General features: G+C 40.4%; 1 protein-coding gene across 7 annotated transcripts in view; it reads left to right on the top strand.

The window, feature by feature from the left end:
• Nucleotides 1-22,130, top strand: part of pcdh15b (protocadherin-related 15b) — a 1,538,224-nt gene that overhangs the window by 235,189 nt on the left and 1,280,905 nt on the right. The gene's annotated exons all lie outside the window — the stretch shown is intronic.

Here is a 22,130-nt window from a genome sequence, read left to right as displayed (position 1 = left end):
TAGGATTTTCCTATACCGAGGCTGAGAATATTGCTTAAATCCATGTTTAACTTATAGATGTAAAATAGGCACCATAATATCCTGGATGGTATAGACACCACATTCTACATTAGGAATGAGCAGTTTACTATTAAAATGAGCAAAACAAAAGTCCCATGTAGTCCTGAAGGCAAGTGCTCTGTGCCCTTGCCCTTCCAATCACTTTCCTCCTCTTTTGGAGTTGCTGTCTTGTATTAATATAGAATTCTCCAACACAGTCAATGGTAAGTTTTGGTATTATACTTCTGGTTCACAAATCCATGTTATTTATGTAAACAGCAATTGACCTGGAAGTCATCGCTGTGGAACAACATCATCCCACTTTCCATGAGTTTGAGTAAATGCCTTTAACCCACACTCATTGTTTTCTGTTTAATATCCAGTTTGCTATCTTTCTACTGTGTCCTCTGGATCCAGATTCTACTATACAAAATCAGTTGAAAGTCTATACCTATATTTCTTAATTGTTTTTTATTTTGTATTTTAAGTATTGTTTTAAGTTTGGGAAAGGAAGATATGCAGCAAGTACAATCCATCATAACTGATGTTACTTCTGTTTTCTTGCACTAAATACCTTGAGACTATGGGAGAATGTTTTTCTGTCTGCAGTGTAGTCAAAGTTATGGTGAATATGGTGACAAAATAGAGTTTCAATAGAGAATGTGGAAAAGAAATCTGATCCTCTCATTGAGAAAAAAATCACCTGATATTCCTTAAAAGACAGCTTCATAATTTTGTCCTCCAGTGGTGACAACCTTATTTCTATGAGTTTGCACCACACGAAAGCCACAATTCTTTATCTCTACATCCCACTTCAAATTCTCTTAACCACTAAGAAACTAGATATTGCAAATTCCCAACAGGTAAAGCAGAAGAGGTACCTTGGAGCTGCAGCTTGCCAAATGGTAGGCTTATGCGGAAAGTCAGGAGGCATGGGATAGAGGGAAATTTGGCCAGTTGGATAGAAAACTGGCTAACCGGTCAAAGTCAGAGAGTGGTGGTAGATGGTAAATATTCAGCCTGGAGCTCAGTTACAAGTGGAGTTCTGCAGGGATCAGTTCTGGGTCCTCTGCTGTTTGTAATTTTTATTAATGACTTGGAAGAGGGAGTCGAAGGGTGGGTCAATAAATTTGCAGACGATATGAAGATTGGTGGAGTTGTGGATAGTGAGGAGGGCTGCTGTCAGCTACAAAGGGACTTAGATATGATGCAGAGCTGGGCTGAGGAGTGGCAGATGGAGTTCAACCCTGCCAAGTGTGAGGTTATCCATTTTGGAAGGACAAATAAGAATGCGGAATACAGGGTTAACGGTAGGGTTCTTAGTAAGGTGGAGGAGCAGAGGGATCTTGGGGTCTATGTTCATAGAGCTTTGAAAGTTGCCACTCAGGTGGATAGAGCTTGTAAGAAGGCCTATGGTGTATTAGCGTTCATTAGCAGAGGGATTGAATTCAAGAGTCGTGAAGTGATGTTACAGCTGTACAGGACTTTGGTTAGGCCACATTTGGAGTACTGTGTGCAGTTCTGGTCGCCTCACTTTAGGAAAGATGTGGAAGCTTTGGAGAGGGTGCAGAGAAGATTTACCAGGATGTTGCCTGGAATGGAGAATAGGTCGTATGAGGATAGGTTGAGCGTGCTAGGCCTTTTCTCATTGGAACGGAGAAGGATGAGGGGTGACTTGATAGAGGTGTATAAGATGATCAGGGGAATAGATAGAGTAGACAATCAGAAACTTTTTCCCCGGGTACAACAGAGTGTTACAAGGGGACATAAATTTAGGGTGAAGGGTGGAAGGTATAGGGGAGATGTCAGGGGTAGGTTCTTTACCCAGAGAGTGGTGGGGGCATGGAATGCACTGCCTGTGGGAGTGGCAGAGTTAGAATTCATTGGCGAACTTTAAGTGGTAATTGGATAGATACATGGATGGGTGCTTAAGCTAGGGCAAATATTCGGCACAACATCGTGGGCTGAAGGGCCTGTTCTGTGCTGTATTGTTCTGTGTTCTATGTTCTATAAATGCCTATTCCAGCCATAATGCATCAGCTTCTTCAGAACAACCTCCTGCATGCTCTATAATGACCACTCTCCATGAGTCTTCATCTATGCAATTTGGCTCATCGCATCATACCTGTTCACTGACCAACTCAAGGTAGGTTCAAGTTGAGTGAGCACTGAGAGCTGTGGGCTGAATTCTGGTCCAGTGTGAGAGTTGAGTGTGTGTCCCTACCTATAGGCAAAGTGTCCTTGCAGCAACAATTCAGTGCTGTTTGCTACTTAAAGTGCAGGAATAGGCTGTGAGTCAAAAAAGTGTCATAAGGGTCCTGAGGGGCTGGCAGGTGTAGGGTGCCAGTGTCCATGGTCTGGGCAGGGGGTGATTATGTAGGTGCTTTCTGTGTGCTATGAGGTGTTGTTGCTGGATGTCCACTCTAGAGATCAAGGTGTAAGCTGAAGTCTCCAGGTGTCACTCTGACTTTCATGTCAGGAAGTGTTGACATCTTTTTTCCTTGCAGGGCGTAGTGGGATTGGAAACAGCATATTAATCAGGTGACCCTTTGCTGTTAGAGGGTGACCACAAGTAACAATTTCCATTAGTAGGTATCTTGGTGATCCGTAGAGGTGAAGAGGACATCCATGATCTGCAGCATCTCATCCCTGCAAAGGGAGGCACCAATTTCCCCTTATCTTTGGCTCTGTGTAGGGAGAATCCACAGTTGTTGTGTGTAATATCAAATCCTTGAGTGATGTGGAAATACAAATATAGGAAATGGGTGCTGAAGTCAACCATTCAGCTCTTCAAATCTGTTCCGCCATTCAATAAGATCATGGTTGTGTTCAGAATTCCACATTGCCATCTAATGGTGCTGCTCTTATAGGTTTTGATTCACTGTCTAACAAAAATCTATCTCTATATTAGAAGTATATAATGACCCTGCCTCCGCTGTCTTGTGAAGCAATGAGCTCGAAAGTGGCACAATTTTCTGAGGGAGCTGGAGCTTGAGGGGGGAAGAATTCCACTCATCTCTGCCTTAAAAGAGTCTTACCTAAAACATTAGGTTTTAAACAGTAACCCCCAGTTCAAGATTCACCCACAGGATCCTTTGGCCATTTTGCCAAGACCATTCAGGATCTTACTAACTTTAATCAGAACATCCCTCACTCCTCTAGACTGTTCCAGCTGTAAAACCATCAGCCTATATATCAAATTCATCTCAAATGGCAATAATTTATGATATTTCAAAGTACAAAATTAATGTTTTTTTTCAATCTGGTAGTCAGTCTAAAATGTTTAGGAGTTATTTTACTTTAATCCAAAAATGATGCAGCCTTTATTGAGGAAAATGTCATAGCACAACTTATTTAACACATTTATTCTGTAGCAGCAGGAGATAAGTATTCGATTTGGTAAACTCTGAGTGCTTTTTGTAACTACTGTGCTATGTTTATTAGCATTAATTGAAAACAGAAGGTGTCATAATATTCACCAAATTCATCTGTGAAAAGAGTTGACTCATATTTCAGGTGCAGATATTTTCCCAGAATGGTGTTGAGTTCTTATCAGGCTTTGTAAAACAGCTTCAATTTGAATGTTTAATTTACCTTCTATATCTATGTTCGCAATGGATCTGTTGTTTGCTTGGAGTTATTCCTATTATTACTGTTCCCAGCATTAGCATTATAGAATCATAATCATACAGTGTGGAAGCAGACCATTCAGCCCATCAAGTCCACACCGACCCTTCAATGAGCATCCCACCAAGATCCACTCTACTATCCCTTGCCCCACAACCTTATTTCTGTAACCTTGCATTTCCCATAGCTAATCCACCTAACCTATGCATCCCTGGATTTCATGGGCAATTTAGCATGGCCAATCCACCTAAATTGCACATCTTTGGAGTGTGGGAGGAAACCCATGCAGACACAGGGAGAATGTGCAAACTCCACACAGACAGCCACCCAAGGCTGGAATTGAACTCGGGTCCCTGGTGATCTGAGGCAGTAGTGCTGACCACTGACCCACGGTGCTGCTCCTTTTTACCTTTGTAGTCTTGATGTCACGATGAATCTTTTGAAATGTTAAAGTACTTTCATTGAAAACCATTTACATTTCAATCATTGAATCTAAAGCACATTCTTCTTCATGCCATTTTTAAGTATGTCTAACAAAAACCTATCTCTATCTGAGAAATATGCGATGACCCTGTCTCCACTGCCATGTGAAGCAATGAGTTCTAAAGTGGCACAATTTTCTGAGGGAGGTGTGTGTGTGTGTGTGTGTGTGTGTGTGTGTGTGTGTGTGTGTGTGTGTGTGTGTGTGTGTGTGTGTGTGTGTGTGTGTGTGTCAGTTGTAGGAAGAATTCCATGCATCTCTGACCTAAAAGAGTTTCACCTAAAACATTAGGTTTAAACAGTAACTCCGAGTTCAAGATGCACCCACAGGTTCCTTTGTACGTCCATCTTACTAACTTTAATCAGAACATCCCTCACTCCTCTAGACTGTTCCAGCTGTAAAACCATCAGTTTATATATCAAATTAATCTCAAATGGCAATAATTTATGATATTTCAAAGTACAAAATTAATGATTTTTTTTTCAATCTGGTAGTCAATCCAAAATGTTTCAGGAGTTATTTTGCTTTATCTCATCAACCCAGAGTCCAAACTGCAGACTATTTCCAAATGTCTTGAATCCTAGTAATTTGTTGCATGAAGCTCAGGGAACTGAATAATATTTAAACAGAAGGAAAATATTGTAGATTCAAAACTGAAATAAAACCAAAAAGCTCTCAAAATTAACTCAGCAATGCATCACTGGAGAGAAAGGATTAACATTTTGTCAATTAAGTTGCATACAGAGAAAATGTTGAGGAATATAGACACATTCTCTCCTGCCTGTAAAGAGTTTGGTTTAATTGTCAACATCAGGAAAGACAAATGTCATTATCCAGCATTTTACCATCTAACAGCATTGACAATATGATGTTGAAGGTGGGTGACAGCTTCACATATCACTAGTAATTTGTTACTTACTAGTGAAATCAACACATGCATCACAAAACTGTAGTTTTGTCCAAGCTTGAGTAAGTGTGTGAGAACAACAGCAAACTGACTGGGAATACCACACTGTGGATCTATCAAACCTGCATCTTCAGCATTTTCCTTTATATTGATGAGACCTGAACTATAGATGTTAGGCAGGAGAAAGGGATGAACAATTTCCACTTCTGGCTCACTCATATCTTTAACACTTCTTGACAATACAAGGCCACAAACTCTGAGGTCCTGGAACGTATTAATTCCTAAGATAATTGCTAAGCCAATGGCATTTATGCTGGCTTTACCAAGTTAGTCAGATGAATGATGGTGATATATTTAAAGGAAGTGAGATATGAAGATGACAGGTGTTGACCCTAGGAATTGGGATTTGGTCATGACAGTCAATAACCATTGGAAACTAACTGTTCAGAGGGGTATCAGAGCATGCAAGCAGGAAAATAAAAAGCTTAGCTGGCCAAAACAGGGCCCAAACAAAACATATTCCAGTGAATAATACATCTTTTTAACCCTTTGTCTTTTTGTCCAGCAAACTGAGCAAAGACTACCATGTCAGAGTAGAGGCCAAGCTGCACCAGGTGTTGCAGTTAATACTTTGGGAGGATATGTCAATAATGCATGGGACCAGGGTGTAAAGCTGCACTTGACCAGTACTCAATCTGTAGCATTAGAGGTATAACTGTTGATATATCATTGGGTCTTATGAGACAAAAGATTGCCACAGATGGAAGGTCAATCTAAAACAAACTCAATTGTATTTGTAATTACTGGTTTGTTCTATTTCAGTTTCTTGGGTCTGAAAGATTACACGTAGTGGATAAATAACAAAAATCTGCAGACGTTGGAAATGAGAAGAAATATCATGGGCTTGAAACATTAACTTTGTTTATTGCTGCACAGATTCTTCTGGATCTACTGAGCAGTTCAATCATTTCCTATTTATTCTTGGTGCTGTTGGACAGATCCTAAATCAGTTCACCAGCATAAATTAGATTAAGATCGAGAAGATTAATGGGATTATTGGTTGTGTCAAGGCTCTGTGTTAGAGGCTGAAGTGGTGCATGAAAGTGAATAGACACAGACTGTGTGTTGTAAAAGAGGATCATGTAAAGAACTTTGTACAGTGTGGGTGACTTAACCTTCTCCCTCTTTGTGCAAGGTTTTGGACTGTCTATAGATGCTGCCTGATTTGGACATTTTGCAGCTTTTTTTTCATTTTATTTCAGATTTCTGGTATCCATTTGAAGAAGTGGAATCTCTTGTACTTGCAGGATAGTGGTTGGATTTGAGATGCAGCATCCAATGATTGTGCAGTCAATGGAATACCACGAAACCTTAGTTAATTGCATGCTTGCTGTCACTGCTTCTTCTAAAAAGACCAAAATGCTATTAGCTGTCATTGAGCAGAGAGTATGCGAGTGACCAGTCATATGCAATAGCTGGCAGTGAACTGCGAGATGTTGCAAATATCTCTAAGTGATGCCTGGATGGATCCAGACTATCTTAATTTCATTAGCCTCATCATTTTTACAGGCAAAGACAATGTGATCATTGTTGTTTTCTTATAACTCACAGACTGCCATGTCTGTTTTACCTGCAATTTATCTAAATCAAATCAAAAGTAAATCTGCACTGGTGGAAGCTGATCTTGTAAGATTTTATAGCATTTGCTCAATTTTTCCAGCTTCCAATGCTTTCCCTGATGCTATCTCAGGCCTCCCATCATTCCCCTTCCATGTTAGTAACTGCAGCTGATGAAAGAAGAGATCTTGGGATCTAGCCTTGGAGGAAGAAGCTGAGGTTTCCACTCTGGCCCAGAGAATGGGAAAATACAGAGTAGCAGGAAATAGAGCAGTTACCTTTGCCCCTTTAATCACATTCAGAACATGGCATCACTGGGAACCGAGTTAAGTCATAGCGTCATAGAGATGTACAGCATGGAAACAGACTCGTTAAGTCCAACTCATCCATGCTGACAGATATCCTAAATTAATCAAGTCCCATTCGCCAGCTTTTAGCCAATATTCCTCTGAACCCTTCATATTCATGTAGCCATCCAGATGTCTTTTAAATGTACCAGTCTCCACCAACTCCTCTGGCAGCTCATTCCATGCACGCACCACTCTATACATGAAAATGTTACCCTTCAGGTCCCTTTTAAATCTTTCCTCTCTCACCTTAAACCTATGCCCTCTAGTTTTGAACTCCTCTACCCTGGTGAAAAAGACCTTGGCTATTCACCCTACACTTGCCCCTAATGATTTCATAAACCTCTATAAGATCACCCCTCAGCCTCCGATTCTCCAGAGGAAGTAACCCCAGCCTATTGAGCCTCTCCTGTTGTCTCAGAAATTATGTGAGTTCATAGAACAAGGAGCTAAATGCGGGGAGTTTGTTGGTAAATCTTATTTGAATCTAAACCAGTCAACAAAAAGACCTGAGAGATGAAAACCAGATACATTACTTGGTTGAACAGGTGGATGATTGACAGGTGAATTTTAAGGATTCTAATTTTTAAGAAAATGTGCAACGGTTTATACTGGTACTGAGGATGAACTGAGTTTTGCTGACAGCTTATTGCTGTCTGTTATCAATGTAAAGAGTGTCAGAGGGCATCAGATGTTTTGGATATTACTGCTGCAATTCTACTAGTAATTCAATGGTGTCTGACCTAGTTACATTAGATTTGACTCTGTTGTTGATCATATCCAACTTTGATAATGAAAAACCGCACAAGTTTCAGGTTTCTCTGACCAAAAGCAACATGTATTTACTCAACAAAAACACAGCGTATCACTCAGGAAGCTAAGTTGAAGGAATTCTTCAGTCCAAAATTTTAGTCTGTTGAAGGGTGGTTTCATCTCATCCTGGTTTTTAATAGATCTAGCACTGACCTATGCAATGCTTTTCCATACAACACCTGGACTGGATCCAAACCTAACACTGGTAGACCAGTTTCATCCCTATATATTCATGGTGACTCAGTGATTAGCACTGTTGCATCACAGTGCCAGGGACATGGGTTCAATTCTAGCCTTGGGCGACGGTCTGTGTGGAGTTTGCCCATTGTCCCTATGTGCGTGGGCTTCCTCTGGGTGCTCTGGTTTCCTCCCACAGTCCAAAGATGTGCAGGTTAGATGGCTTGGCCATGTTAAATTGCCCTGCAGTGTCCACGGGTACGTAGGCTAGGGGGATTAGCCATGGGAAATGCAGGGTTACAGGGATAGAGTTGGGGGTGTGGGGTGGGTCAAGTCTGGATGGGATGCTGTCTGGAAAGTCGGTGTGGACTTGTTGGGCTGAATGGCCTGTTTTGACACTTAAGGATTCTGAATTCTGAAAACAAGAATCTCCTGGTGTTGCTTATATGTCCAAGACTCAGATTCAATGCCAGAATTTTAGACTCTCCAGCTAGTGGTGGTGGGGTGGATTGCAGTTGACAGATGGCAAATTAGGGTGCTATGGGGTTGAGAAATGGGATTCTTAGGAGTGCTGCCTTGTCTGCAGGTATTTGATGGTGGAGAGGGAACAGTTGGATACGCTCACCTGCAAGCCAATTCAGGCCTTTAAGTTGCCAAATAATACCCTGCAATAAAACCTTGTGTCCTGAAGATATTTTGCTTGTCTTTCCCCTCACTGGTACCTACCAGCCAGGCCTTGGCAAGACCCTAGACTTGTCTGGAAGTCTGGACTGCATGCTACTGCCACTGGGAGACTGCCAGCTGGCCCAGCAGTGCCTACCGCTGGCAGGGGCAAGAGAATATTTTGAATGTGGGACTTCCTCTGATGTGAATGAAAGGTTTGCTTTGTGCCAATTGAAGAACTAATCCCCATTAAGTGCTTGCAGGCCAAGTCAGCCAAGCACAGGCAGGTTGCCCTCCACATGTCTGGTATGAACTAAATCCCATTTTTAAGAAGTTTGATCATAACCAGTTTTATGGTAACATTATTTATACAAGAGGATGGGATCCCAAACCCCATCAGAATATTTCACCACGTGCCTCATTCTCGAACAGACAGCCTGATATCCAAAAACCACATAGGAAAGAAAGTAGGTCTTTCCTTTTTGAGATAAAGCCTCAGATCCCTGGCAGCCTTCTGGCCATGCGCATACTTCAAATATCAGCTCACATTGGGGTTTAATTCCCTGAACCCCATAGCACCGATACTTCCTTTTATTTAAAAAAATTACATAATGTTTGCTACTCAACTATTCACAGATTTTTGCATAATTTTCAGCATCACATGGTGGCATTCAAATTATTCTTAAAACAAACTGGAGACATAAGATCTGTGAATTCTTGCTTGCTGAGCAATGAATGCAGACAACGTGTCGGGAGACTCCTAAAAATTACACTGCTTTTTGTGAGAAAATGGAAATAACTGAATAACTTGGGGTAAAAATTTTATTCACAAACATCTCTCTGGTGATGTATAATTGCTCTTTATATTGTGAAAAGACATGTTATTAGATAGCTGTGGATTCAAATTCCATTCTAGTGGGTTAGCAAAAATACGTTTATAGACTCAAATGTGCTTTGGGTGGTCCTGAACTCATTAAAAGTGTTGTTTAAATTTTAAGTTATTTATCTTTTATATTCACCAAATGTATTCTCATATTTCCTTTATTCAGTTTGAAGCCAGTCACGCACATCTGGTAGATACAAAGTGAGGCAAACATTTATACCCATATTTAAGGAGATGACATAAAAACCCATGAGCAATGCTTTTTGGTTATTGGTCAAGGACAAGTTCTTGTTATAATTTGGAAATTCTTCTCATAAATAAGCTGAGAGGAAAACAGCCAATTAACATGAACAATATGATTTAAATTAAAGAAACCTTGAATCCTAAGAGAGGGAAGCTAACCTCCATATGTCTGAAGTGAACTAAATCCCATTGTTAAGAAGTTTGATCATAGCCACGTCTACAGTAATAGATTATTGTCGTCAAAAAATATACATAGAATGAGGCCAGTTAAACCATATTTGCAAAATGTATTGAGGTCAAGGAAATTTCACTTAAATATTGCATATTTTTATACAGTAGTCATAGAGTCATGGAGATACACAACATGGAAACAAACCCTTCGGTCCAACCCATCCATGCCGACCAGATATTCCACTCCAATCTTGTCCCACCTGCCAACACCTGGCCCATATTCCTCCAAACCCTTCCTATTCATAGACCCATCTGAATGCCTCTTCAATGTTACAATTGTACCAGCCTCCACTACTTTCTCTGGCAGCCCATTCCACACACGCACCATCATCTGCATGAAAAAGTTGCCCCTCACGTCTCTTTTATATCTTTCCCCTCTCACCCTAAACCTATGCCCTCTAGTTCTGGACTCTCTCAACCCAGGGAAAAGACCTTGTATATTTCTGCTATCTATGCCCCTCATGATTTTATAAATCTCTATAAGGTCTCTCCTCAAACTCCAATGCTCCAGGGAAAACCGCCCCAGCCTGTTCAGCCTCTCCCTATAGCTCATATCCTCCAACCCTGGAAACATACTCGTAAATTTTTTCTGAACTCTTTCAAGTTTCAGAACATCCTTCCAGTAGGAAGGAGACCAGAATTGCATGCAATATTCCAAAAGTGGCCGAACAAATGTCCTGTACAGCCTCAACATGACCTCCCAACTGCTATACTCAATACTCTAACCAATAAAGGAAAACATACCAAATGCCTTCTTCACTATCCTATCTACCTGCAACTCTACTTTCAAGGAGCTATGAACCTGCACTCTAAGGTCTTGTTGTTCAGCAACACTCCATAGGATCTAAGTGTATAAGTCCTGCTAAGATTTGCTTTCCCAAAATGCAGCACCACACCTTTATCTAAATTAAATTCCTCAGCCCATTAACCTACCTGATCAAAATCCCATTGTAATCTGAGGTAGCCTTCTTCGCTGTCCACTACACCTCCAATTTTGGTGTTATCTGCAAACTTACTAACTATACCTCCTATATTCATATCAAAATCATTTATGTAAATGACACAAAGTAGTGGACCCAGCACCGATCCTTGTGGCACACCACTGGTCACAGGCCTCCAGTCTGAAAAACATCATTCCACCAGCACCCTCTGTCTTCGATCTTTGAGCCAGTTCTGTATCCAAATGGCTAGTTCTCCCTGAATTTCATGAAATCTAACCTTGCCCATCAGTCTCCCATGGGGAACCTTCTCAAACGCCTTATTGAAGCCCATATAGATCACGTCTAATGCTTTGCCCTCAACAATCCTCTTTGTTATTTCCTCAAAAAATCAATCACTTTTGTGAGACATGATTTCCCCGCACAAAGCCATGTTGATTATCCCTAATCAGTGCTTGCCTTTCCAAATACATGTATATCCTGTCCCTCAGGATTCCCACCAACAACTTGAAAGAACTGAATGTTCACCTGCTGAATTACAGAAACCACTTAAACATGATAGCATCTGGATCACTCCCAAGGTCTTATTGGCCTGCTTTTATGATGTAGATTATGGGATAGATTATCAAAGGGAACTTGCTTCCAAATCCAGCCAGAGCCCTGCTGGGAGATGGTTACTGACCAAAGATGTTGAAGTAGGTAACTCTGTGGACTTGTTAAATATTCCAGTGATATTTATGCTAACCAAGTAAATTAATGGACCTATTGAGAATGTGTTGCTTTATAAGACACTGGTCTGGTATGATTTCATACACTTGGTGTAGAATCTAGGTCAAGTCTATCCATAAACTGAAGAAAAGTATAATCATTCCTTTGATCCCAATCTGGCCAAGGTAATATAATTCCTGATTCTTTTAGGACATAATACAATCTCATCTATAAGGTGCTTGTGTGGGAAAAAAAGTCTTCTGGGTTGGATGGACACTTAGGTTTGATGATACAATTGCCAGTGATTTCATTTGATGTTATGACACTTGAAAAGCTTGTTTATTTACAAGGATGAAATGCACAGCAGATGATGCTACATTATTTGCCATCTTGCATGTAATTCAGGCAAACAAACCCATTTGGAAATCATATAGTTGTTAGCTCAGGGATAACAGAACCATTGCTTCAAACTGTTTTTAGTGGTTATATGTTTATATAGAATAATACATGCAACTGATGCTGACCCTTTCTGAATTTGTTAAATGTCTATAGCCATGTTGTTGAGGGTCACCAGAAGACAGAAGCCCAATAGATAGAAACATGTCAGTCTTGGGAAGGTGGGTTTGTCATGCAGGTGTTGAAAACTTTTGATGTGAACAGAGATTATCACTTGAAATCAAACTGCTCTAGTTAATTTTACATCTGTTTCTATAAGTTGGGCCAAGATGTCCAACCAAATGGCTGTGCTAATCACAAAAATTGCACATGTCCTCAGTCACACAAGGGATTCTCCACTCGCACTATTCAAAGAGTGAGGTGCCTAACTTGCAGATGAGGCACTGTTGATTTACATTTACTTTGGTAAAATTTGTGAATAGTATGGAGTGTTCTGCAAAAGGTGTTGATTAGTTGCTGGATTTAGCAGAGCATTGTTGCATTAGTCCAGGTAGGACAGAGGTTCCAACAAAAAAATGAAGAACAGTACAGCAGAGGAACAGACCCTTCAGCCCGACGAGTCTGGGCTAACACGTGACATCTTTCTAAACTAAACACCATTTTTCCTGTGCACATCTCTATTCCTCTATTTCCTGCCTTTTCATATATCTATCAAGGTGCTTTTTATATGTTGCTCCTGTGTCTGCTTCTATGACTGCCTCTGGCAGCTCATTCCAGGCACTAACCACCCTCTTCCCTCTCACATCTCCTTTTACTTTAAACCATGCCCCCTAGTATGGACATCTCTACCCTGGGAAAATAAATTCCAACTATTCATTCCGTCTACGTCCCTCATAACTTTGTATACTTTTAACACCTCACCCCTTTGCCTCCAATGTTCGAGTGAAAACAAACCAAATTTGTCCAATCTCTCCTCAGAGATAATTCCCTCCAAGCCAAGAACATCCTGGTAAACTGTTTCTGTACCTTCTCCAGAGCTGTATGCAACATTCCAAATGTGGCCTAACTAAAGTAATATGCTGTAGCAAATGACTTAGCAATTTTTATACTCTATGCCTTAACCAGTGAAGACAAGCATTCCTGACTACTTTATCCACTTGTGTTGCCACTTTCAGGGAACTATGGATCTATGCCCTAGTACTATTTGAGATCTCTCTGTATGTTAATGAATCTAATGCTTCTGTATGTTAATACTTGTGATGTTTGCAAGTGCTGAGAATTTACAGGGCCTCTGGACAAAATGGAAAAGAAGCTGCAAGGAAGGAAAGCTCTGCATAAGAGCTGGAGGATAGCGTTTTCTCCATTGAAAGCCCAATTCCGCCACCAGGAATCATTTCTTTGAACATCATCTCAACCAAGTGAAATGCCTGATGTACCTGAAGTTCACCAAGTAGCAGTATAGAATTGTGCTACCTTTCACTGTTACAATCTCTATAAAAACTGAACTTTTACAAACAGAATTCAAATTATGTTATTCTGTCCTATGTGATCATTTTGGCTACTAACTGGATGTTTAAGACTTTATATATAAAGAAAGATGAAAATCATTCATGTTTAAGTACTGTTTGCTACCTGACATTCTCATCACTTTCCCGAGACTTTCATGACTGTCATTCTAAACGCTGCAAACACAAGCTGCTGCTGGTGTCTCCAAATAATAAATCAAATCAAGTGTAAACACTTCGCACATTCTTCCCAATAAAACAATTTGGAATCCCTTTAATTGCTAACAATCAAAGCACTCAGGCTTGCTGTCATATGGAGAGATCACATGACCCCTCCTTTAATTATACCTTAAATAAAAGCACTTTCAATACACAACCTCAAATCTTGTTTGTATCACTATAACATGAATAATAGCCTCACACCTTGGTGAGGGCAGAACAGTCATTGGTGGTCAAGACTAGCATCACTCAACTTCGACATGACCAGACCCTTACAGATAGGAACCAATGATATTGGAAAATACAGAGGACCCTTGATTATCTGAGGTACATGGGTGGGGAGTATTTCGTTTGGTTAATTGAATTCCGGATAATCGAATGCCAGATAACATAGTTTAGCCAAGCATTGGGACCTTGCGATCCTGTAGGGTAATCCGATATTTGGATAAATGAATGCTAGATAATCGAGGTTCCTCCGTATCCCAGTTTGATATTCATCATTAAATGATGGAGACTGGATATATGTTTTTGCTCTAAGTGAGAAATAAACAGGATGAGTGAGCACTTTGCTTTTTCAGGATGATGGGTATTCTAATTGTGCTGGAAGGTATTAACTACACACATGTGACTCTGCAGGACGCACATGTCAATGGCGAGGTACTGAAACTGTAGAGAGTTTCCACTCAATTCATGTTGGTGAATCACCAGGCGTGAGGCATGAACCTTCCTATGGATGCAGGCTGCCTTCATCTTGATGGAAACTACAATTCAAACATTTTCAGGCGACCATAAAGATCAAGAAGGTGATTGGTTGGAGCTAAGAGCTTGGGGTGGGGTGGTATTGTAATATCAATAGACTAGTTATTCAGAGGATCCGGCTAATGCTTTCAAGAAATGGACTGAAATCTTATCATAACAGTGGGTGGAATTTAAATTCAATAACACATCCAAAATGTAGAAACTTTGTCTCAGTGATGATCATGAAAACTATCACCAATTATTGTGAAATTAAACCTGATTCACTAATGCCTTTTTAAATTCATTCTTGGGATGAGGGGTAGGCCAGCATTTATTGCCCATCCCTACTTGACCAGAGGGCATTTAAGAGTCAACCACTTTTGCTGTGGCTCAGGAGATAGACCAGGTAAGCATGGTAGCTTCCTCCCCTAAAGGACAATAATTGTCCAACAATCGACAATGGACTGATGGCCATCACTCGACTCTTAATTCCAGATATTTATTGAATTCAAAATCCAATATCTGCCTTGACAGTATTCAAACCTGGGTCCCCAGAACATTAGCTGGGTCTCTGGATTAACAGTCCAGTGATAATATCACGAGGCCGTTAGCGCCTTCTTTGAAGGAAAGATGCTATCCTTGCTCAGTCTGGCTTACATTCAATATGGTTAACTTTTACTGCTCTCTGAAATGGTCTAGTAAATCACTCAGTTGAAGCACGTTTAGAATGTTGGCACCCATGAAACAACATGGCTGATGACAATTGATGTATAATTGGAACCAAAAACTTTGTGGAGCTAACCATTGCCATTGGTAAGCAACAGTGTCAATACCTGGATACATGCAGATCGGTGCTACAATAATTGTGAACCTGTCTTTCCCGATGAACTTTAAAAATTAATGTTAGAATTAGAAATAGAAGGAAAAGTTTGAAAGTACAGATAGGATTATAACACTAGTATGTGCAGAGAGTTAGAAAGAGCTTCCTTCTGCTGTCAGGAGTTCTTCTTTTATTAAGGGAAGGTGGCCTTTATGAAGGCAGGCTGCTTTTAATGGGTGGACTCTTGGTGAGCATTCAGCCAGCCAGTACTGTGGGTCACAGCCATGTAAATGAGGCAGCAAAAATATTTATTTGCTGCCAGGTTCAATGGGACAAGGGTTTGCAGAATACAGATTTTGATTCCTAAATCTGGAAACAGAAGAATTGCATTTTAGCCTCCTGTTGCTACCTAATTTCTGATTTTGAGGGGAGGAGTTGTTGGGGAACATTTCAGAGACAATGCTTGAAAAAGGTATCCCAGGAATTACTGCAACTTGACGATTGGGTTCTGGTTCATTAAAAAAAAAGTCTTTAAACATTTGTAAAACCTATGGGTCATTTATTCTATTACAATTTCTACTTTGTTAACCACTTAATACAGTGTGACGCAACATTCATGCTGTGTCATGCACAATGCAAAATTGTACACTGTTTCACAAAATTGATACAGTACACACGCAAACTTTTGGTGAATGTGTTGACAGAATAACCCATGTGTTGGATTTACTTAATTGTTTTACAACAGTTGATCTTTCTCCAATCTGAAGCAAAATTGACTTGTATGCATGATAGAGATCAAACACAGAATTTTAGGTCACGATGTTGACTGTGTTGTTGGATTCACTTGATTTTTTTAGCAAACAGAAAGGATGGTTCTTGGGACTCATCTATCTTTCTTGTCATATCTATCTGAATCTTCTTTCTTAGCAAGTTGCCTTGTCAAAATTTTATCTCCAATTGAAATGAAATGTTATCATTTAGGAGCAAGGATTTGGGGGGAGGGAAGAAACTTTAACTATTAAATGCCTGGCTTGTGGAACACATAAGCAGTTACTTTATCTTCCTTGCCGGAGGTCAGCTCATTTTGCAGGATGAGCCTAATGTGCTTCAGTGAGCCTGTTCTGAACCACATCTCACTGCATCTTGTGAGCCCCTGGTCAGGGTTTAAAGAGGAGAAAGAAGGTTGGTAATGGCAAGTGTTGTGATGTGCAGAGTAGTCAGCCATGTTCAAAATTGAGTTATTGGATAAGCTGTCAGTACTTAGCGTTGACAAATATCGGGAACAAATGAAATACATCCAAGGATATTGAAGGAATAAAGCGTGAAAATTGCAGAGGCACTGACCATAACCGTCCAGTCTGTCTTAGACTCTGGGGGTGGTACCAGACGGTTGGAGAATTGGAAACAGTACAGCCTTGTTCAAGAAAATGTTGTATGTGTAAGCCGACCAATTACACCAGTTAGTTTACATTTGGTCCTGGTTCTAGAAACACTAATTCAAGTTAGGATTAGTGGTCTCGTGGACAAATGTTGGTTAATTACAGCCAGCCAGCATGGATTTAAAGGAAAGTCATGTTTAATTAGCTTGCTGGCATTTATTTGAAGAAGTAACAGAAACAGTTGATGATAGTGAGGCCACTGGTCTGGTACACTTGGATTTTGAAAAGGTATTCAGTAAGTGTGACACAGCATAACCTTTCTCATAAGTTTAAGTCACGGAATAAAATAGACAGTAGCAAAGGAGATTTAAAATTAAATGGTAAGAAACAGAGTGTTAGTGAATGGATATCTTTCAGGTTGTTGGATGGTATGTCAGATACCAGATTTCAGTATCTGGGACTGTTACTTTCCCTGACTTAGAGTCATAGAGATGTACAGCACAGAAACATATCCTTCTGTCCAACTCGTACATGGCAACCAGACATCCCAAATTAATCTGGTCCCATATGCTAGCACTCCTATATCCCTCTGAACCTTTCCTATTCATGTACCCATTCAGCTGCCTTTTAAATGTTGTAATTGCTTCCACTACTTATCTGGCAGCTCATTGCAAAGTTGCACTACCCTCTATGTAAAAATGTTGCTCCTTTCCGTCCCTTTTATATCTTTCCCCTCTCACCGTCAACCTATGTCCTCTAGTTCTTGATTTGCCCAGCCCAGGGAAGAGGCTTTGTCTATTTATCCTATCCATGCCCCTCCTAATTTTATAAACCTCTATAAGGTTGCCCCTCAGCCTTGGACACTCTAGGGAAAACAACCCGAGCCTGTTCAGCCTGTGCCTGTAGTTCAAAGCCTCCAACCCTGGCAACATTTTTAATTCAACAATTTGGATTTTGGTGCAGGGGTGACAGTTCACCATTTTTAGATAATGCAAAACTTGAAAGCATTGCAGACTATGAAGAGGGCAGTGTAGAATTTCAAAAGTACGTTGCCAAGTTGGTCTAGTGAGCAGTTAGGGTGCAGATGAAGTTCAATGCAAAGAAGTGTGAGGTGACACTTTTTGAAAGAGAGTTTAAGGAAAAACAATATTAAATAAAAGCTACAACACTAAAAGCAAAGAGACCTGAATAGATATGTGCAGAAGTTATCAAAGGACGCAGGACAGGTAGAGAAAGCGATTAATAAGACATGCGGTACTTTGGAGTTTATTAACACTGGTATAAAGTACAAGAGCAGGGAGGTTCTGCTGAATCAGAATAAGACCTGAGTTGGAATATTGTATACATCTCTGGGCATGACACATTAGGAAGAATGTGAATGCATTGTACAGAGTGCAAATAAGGTTTATGAGAGTGCTTTCAAGGATGAGAAACTTCAATTATGAAGATAGATAGAAAAGTTGAGTCAGTTTTCTATGGAGAAAGCTAGAGAAGCTTTTATTGAAGTTTTCCAAATCACAAGTGATCTGGACAGGATAACCTAATCTCATTCAAAAAAAAGGATCAATAACAAAAGGCCACAGGTTTAAAGTGATTTGCAAACAAGTAAATATGATTTGAGAAAAATAACATTTTGGGCTTGAAACCTGCTGCCTAGAATTGTCATGGAGGTAGGTTTAGCTGAGACATCCAAGAAGGCATTAGCTAATGATTTAAATGTAAATAATAGAGAGTGTTACAGGGAAAGAGCGGGAAATGGCACTAAGCCATGTTGCTCATTTGAAGAACCAGTGAAGACATGATTAACTGAAAGGACCCCTTCTGTATCAGAATGTTCTGTGATTCTGTGAAATGTCTTCATGACCTCCCAAATAATATCAATTTGATTTACTATTGTCACATGTACCGAGATACAGTGAAAAGTGTTGTTGTGCATGCTATCCAGGCAAATCATACCTTACCTAGGTATTGTTGTGGCTCTGTTCGCCAAGCTGGAAATTTTTGTTGCAAATGTGTTGACTGGCGGTCTGTATCTGACACATGGTGGAAGGATTCGATTCTTTCGGCATTCATGCAGGAACCGGAGTTGTTCGTATGTGGCGCTTAGGGGATTAGTGCAGGATTCCCATTTCCTGGCTTGTCTTAGCGTCTCTCGCCCGTAGGTGTTCAAAGTTTGGGTGAAGATTTGTAACTCGGGTGCTCATTGTTGTGGTTCTGTTCGACGTTTGCAACAAAAATTTCCAGCTCGGCGAACAGAACCACAACAACGAGCACCCGAGCTACAAATCTTCACCCAAACTTTGATTACCTAGGTATATCAGGATAATAGAATAGAATGCAGAATATAGTGTTACAGCTACAGAGAAGGTGCAGAGAAGTATCAACTCTAATATGAGTGGTCAATTCATTACAGCAGATGTTTATTAGTAGATGTAAATGTTCATAGAGTCATAGAGATGTACAGCATGGAAACAGACCCTTCGGTCCAACCTGTCCATGCCGACCAGCTATCCCAACCCAATCTAGTGCCACCTGCTAGCACCCGGCCCATATCCCTCCAAACTCTTCCTATTCATATACCCATCCAAATGCTTCTTAAATGTTGCAATTGTACCAGCCTCCACCCCTTCTTCTGGCAGCTCATTACATACCCGTACCACCCTCTGCATGAAAGATTTGCCCCTTAGGTCTCTTTTATATCTTTCCCCTCTCACCCTAAACCTATGCACTCTAGTTCTGGACTCCCCGACCCCAGGGAAAAGACTTTGCCCATTTACCCTATCCATGCCCCTCATCATCTTGTAAACCTCAATAAGGTCACCCCTCAGCCTCTGATGCTCCAGGGAAAAGAGCCCCAGCCTGTTCAGCCTCTCCCTATAGCTCAAATCCTCCAACCCTCGCAGCATCCTTGTAAATCTTTTCTGAACCCTTTCAAGTTTCACAACATTATAGATAAGTACTGTTGACCTATTAAGGCAGCATTCTTTTAAAAAAAAAATCAATAAAAAATACATCCACATCTGTGATTTGAAAAATAAACCTGAAAATCTGTCTTTCCAATTTCAATATTTGTCGTTGACATCACCATAAGTGCTATCATTATTTCATGATTACAAATGATTGCTTCCATGACCCATCATGATCACTGGGGTTGGGAAAGGAAGGGGAGGCTGTATGTTCTCAGTTTGATTGAGAGCTCCAAGACTCTATTTAAGGATTAGCTCTTGTTGATGTGGGGTTTGTTTTTAGAAGGATTTTAATATTTGAGAAGGTACAAATGTACTGTATGGGCTTTCCTGATTGTGAATGTTCTTTTGTTAAATGATAAAGTTTGTAATAGAGAGTTAGAAATTTATTTGTTCATGAGCTGCAGCCATTGCCATCTAGGAAAGCACCTATTGCACGTCTCTATATATCTTGAGAGGATGGTGCAGTACTTGTGCTATAAATATACCCAAAATTTTACAAGGCAGAAAGTTTCAAGTCTTTGGCCTTGCAACAGTGAATTATAATAATGTTTCAATTCAGGACAGTGTGTGACTTGTAAGGACACTAGTAGATTATTGTGCATCCATGTGTTTACTGCCCTTGTTCTTTTGGGTGGTAGAAAGTGCTGTCTAAGTAGTCTTGTTGATGAGTTGTGCATCTTGTACTCTTGCCACTGTATGTCATTGTGGAAAGAAGAAATGTGGAAGATAGGGTGCCAGTCAATTATGCTGGAAGGTATCAAACTTCTTTAATGTAATTGAAGCTGCACTCATCCAGGCAAGGAGTAAATATTGTATCAGATTCCTGATTTATGCTTTTATAGATAGACCTTGGGTAATCAGATGGTGAGTTTTCTACTGCAAAATCCCCAGCTTCCGTCCTACTCTTGTAGACACAGAATTTATATGGCTAATCCAAATCAATTTCTGTTCAATGGGTTGACACAGATTCTGGGTGAAACAACACTTCCAGTATGATATGATCTGAGTATTCTTGATATGTTAGCCTATGTTAGCCTTCATAACATGCATCACAAAGAATAAGTTTTCATTGAGCAAATGTCTTGAAGTTGATTAACTACACAAAGTATGTACACTGCAGTAAGGTCTCATGCACACATACAGTCTGGGTATGGTGCTTGCTGCATTGAAAGTGAGATATGTGCCTTTTATGTTGGAGCAACACATTTCAGAAAGTCATCCAGTGACCATAATTCTATTAGTTTTAAAATAGTGATGGAAAAAGATAGATCAGATCTAAAGGTTGAAGTTCTAAATTGGAGGAAGGCTAATTTGATGATATGAGGCATGAACTTTCAAAAGCTGACTGGGGGCAAATGTTCGCAGGTAAAGGGATGGCTGGAAATGTCAGGTATAGACAAGATAGATTGAATGAATCCTTGGAGTGTAAAGGCAGTAGGAGTATACTTAAGAGGGAAATTAACAGGGCAAAAAGGGGACATGAGATAGCTTTGGCAAATAGCATTAAGGAGAATCCAAAGGGTTTTTACAAATACTTTAAGGACAAAAGAGTAACTCTGGAGAGAATAGGGCCTCTCAAAGATCAGCAAGGCGGCCTTTGTATGGAGTTGGGGGAGATGGCGAAATACTGAATGAGTATTTTGCATCAGTGTTCATTGTGGAAAAGGACATGGAGGATATAGAAGGTGAGGAAGTAGATGGTGACATCTTGAAAAATGTCCGTATGATAGAGGAGGAAGTGCTAGATATCTTGAAACACAGTCAAAACCCCGGACTTGATCAGGTGTACCCTAGAACTCTGTGGGAAGCTAGGGAAGTGATTGCTGGGCCCCTTGCCAAGATATTTGTATCATTGATAGTCACAGCTGAGGTGCCGGAAGACTGGAGGTTGGCTAACGCAGTGCCACTGTTTAAGAATAGTGGTCAGGACAAGCCAGGAACTATAGACCAGTGAGCCTGACTCCATGGTGGGAAAGTTGTTGGAGGGAATCCTGAGGGTAAGGATATACATGTATTTGGAAAGGCAAGGACTTATTAGGGATAGTCAGCATGGCTTTATGTAGGGGTAATCATGTCTCACAAACTTGATTGAGTTTTTTGAAGAAGTAAGAAAGAGGATTGATGAGGGCAGAGTGGTGGACATGATCTATTTGGACTTCACTAAGCCGTTCAACAAGATTCCACATGGGAGACTGTTTAGCAAGGTTAGATCTCATAGAATACAGGGAGAACTAGCCATTTGGATACAGAACTGGCTCAAAGGTAGAAGACAGAGGCTGCTGGTGGAGGGATGTTTTTCAGACTGGAGGCCTGTGACCAGGGATGTGCCATAAGTATCGATGCTGGGTCCACTACTTTTCGTCATTTATATAAATGATTTGGGTGTGAGCACAAGAGGTACAGTTAGTAAGTTTGCATATGACACCAAAA

This window comes from Chiloscyllium plagiosum, unplaced genomic scaffold (genome assembly GCF_037043375.1).
Source record: "Chiloscyllium plagiosum isolate Xiang-an unplaced genomic scaffold, Cpla_swu_hap1 HiC_scaffold_22, whole genome shotgun sequence".
Lineage (NCBI taxonomy): Eukaryota > Metazoa > Chordata > Chondrichthyes > Orectolobiformes > Hemiscylliidae > Chiloscyllium > Chiloscyllium plagiosum.
The sequence above is the reverse complement of the archived record's forward strand: the minus strand, read 5'-3'. Positions and strand labels throughout refer to the sequence as shown.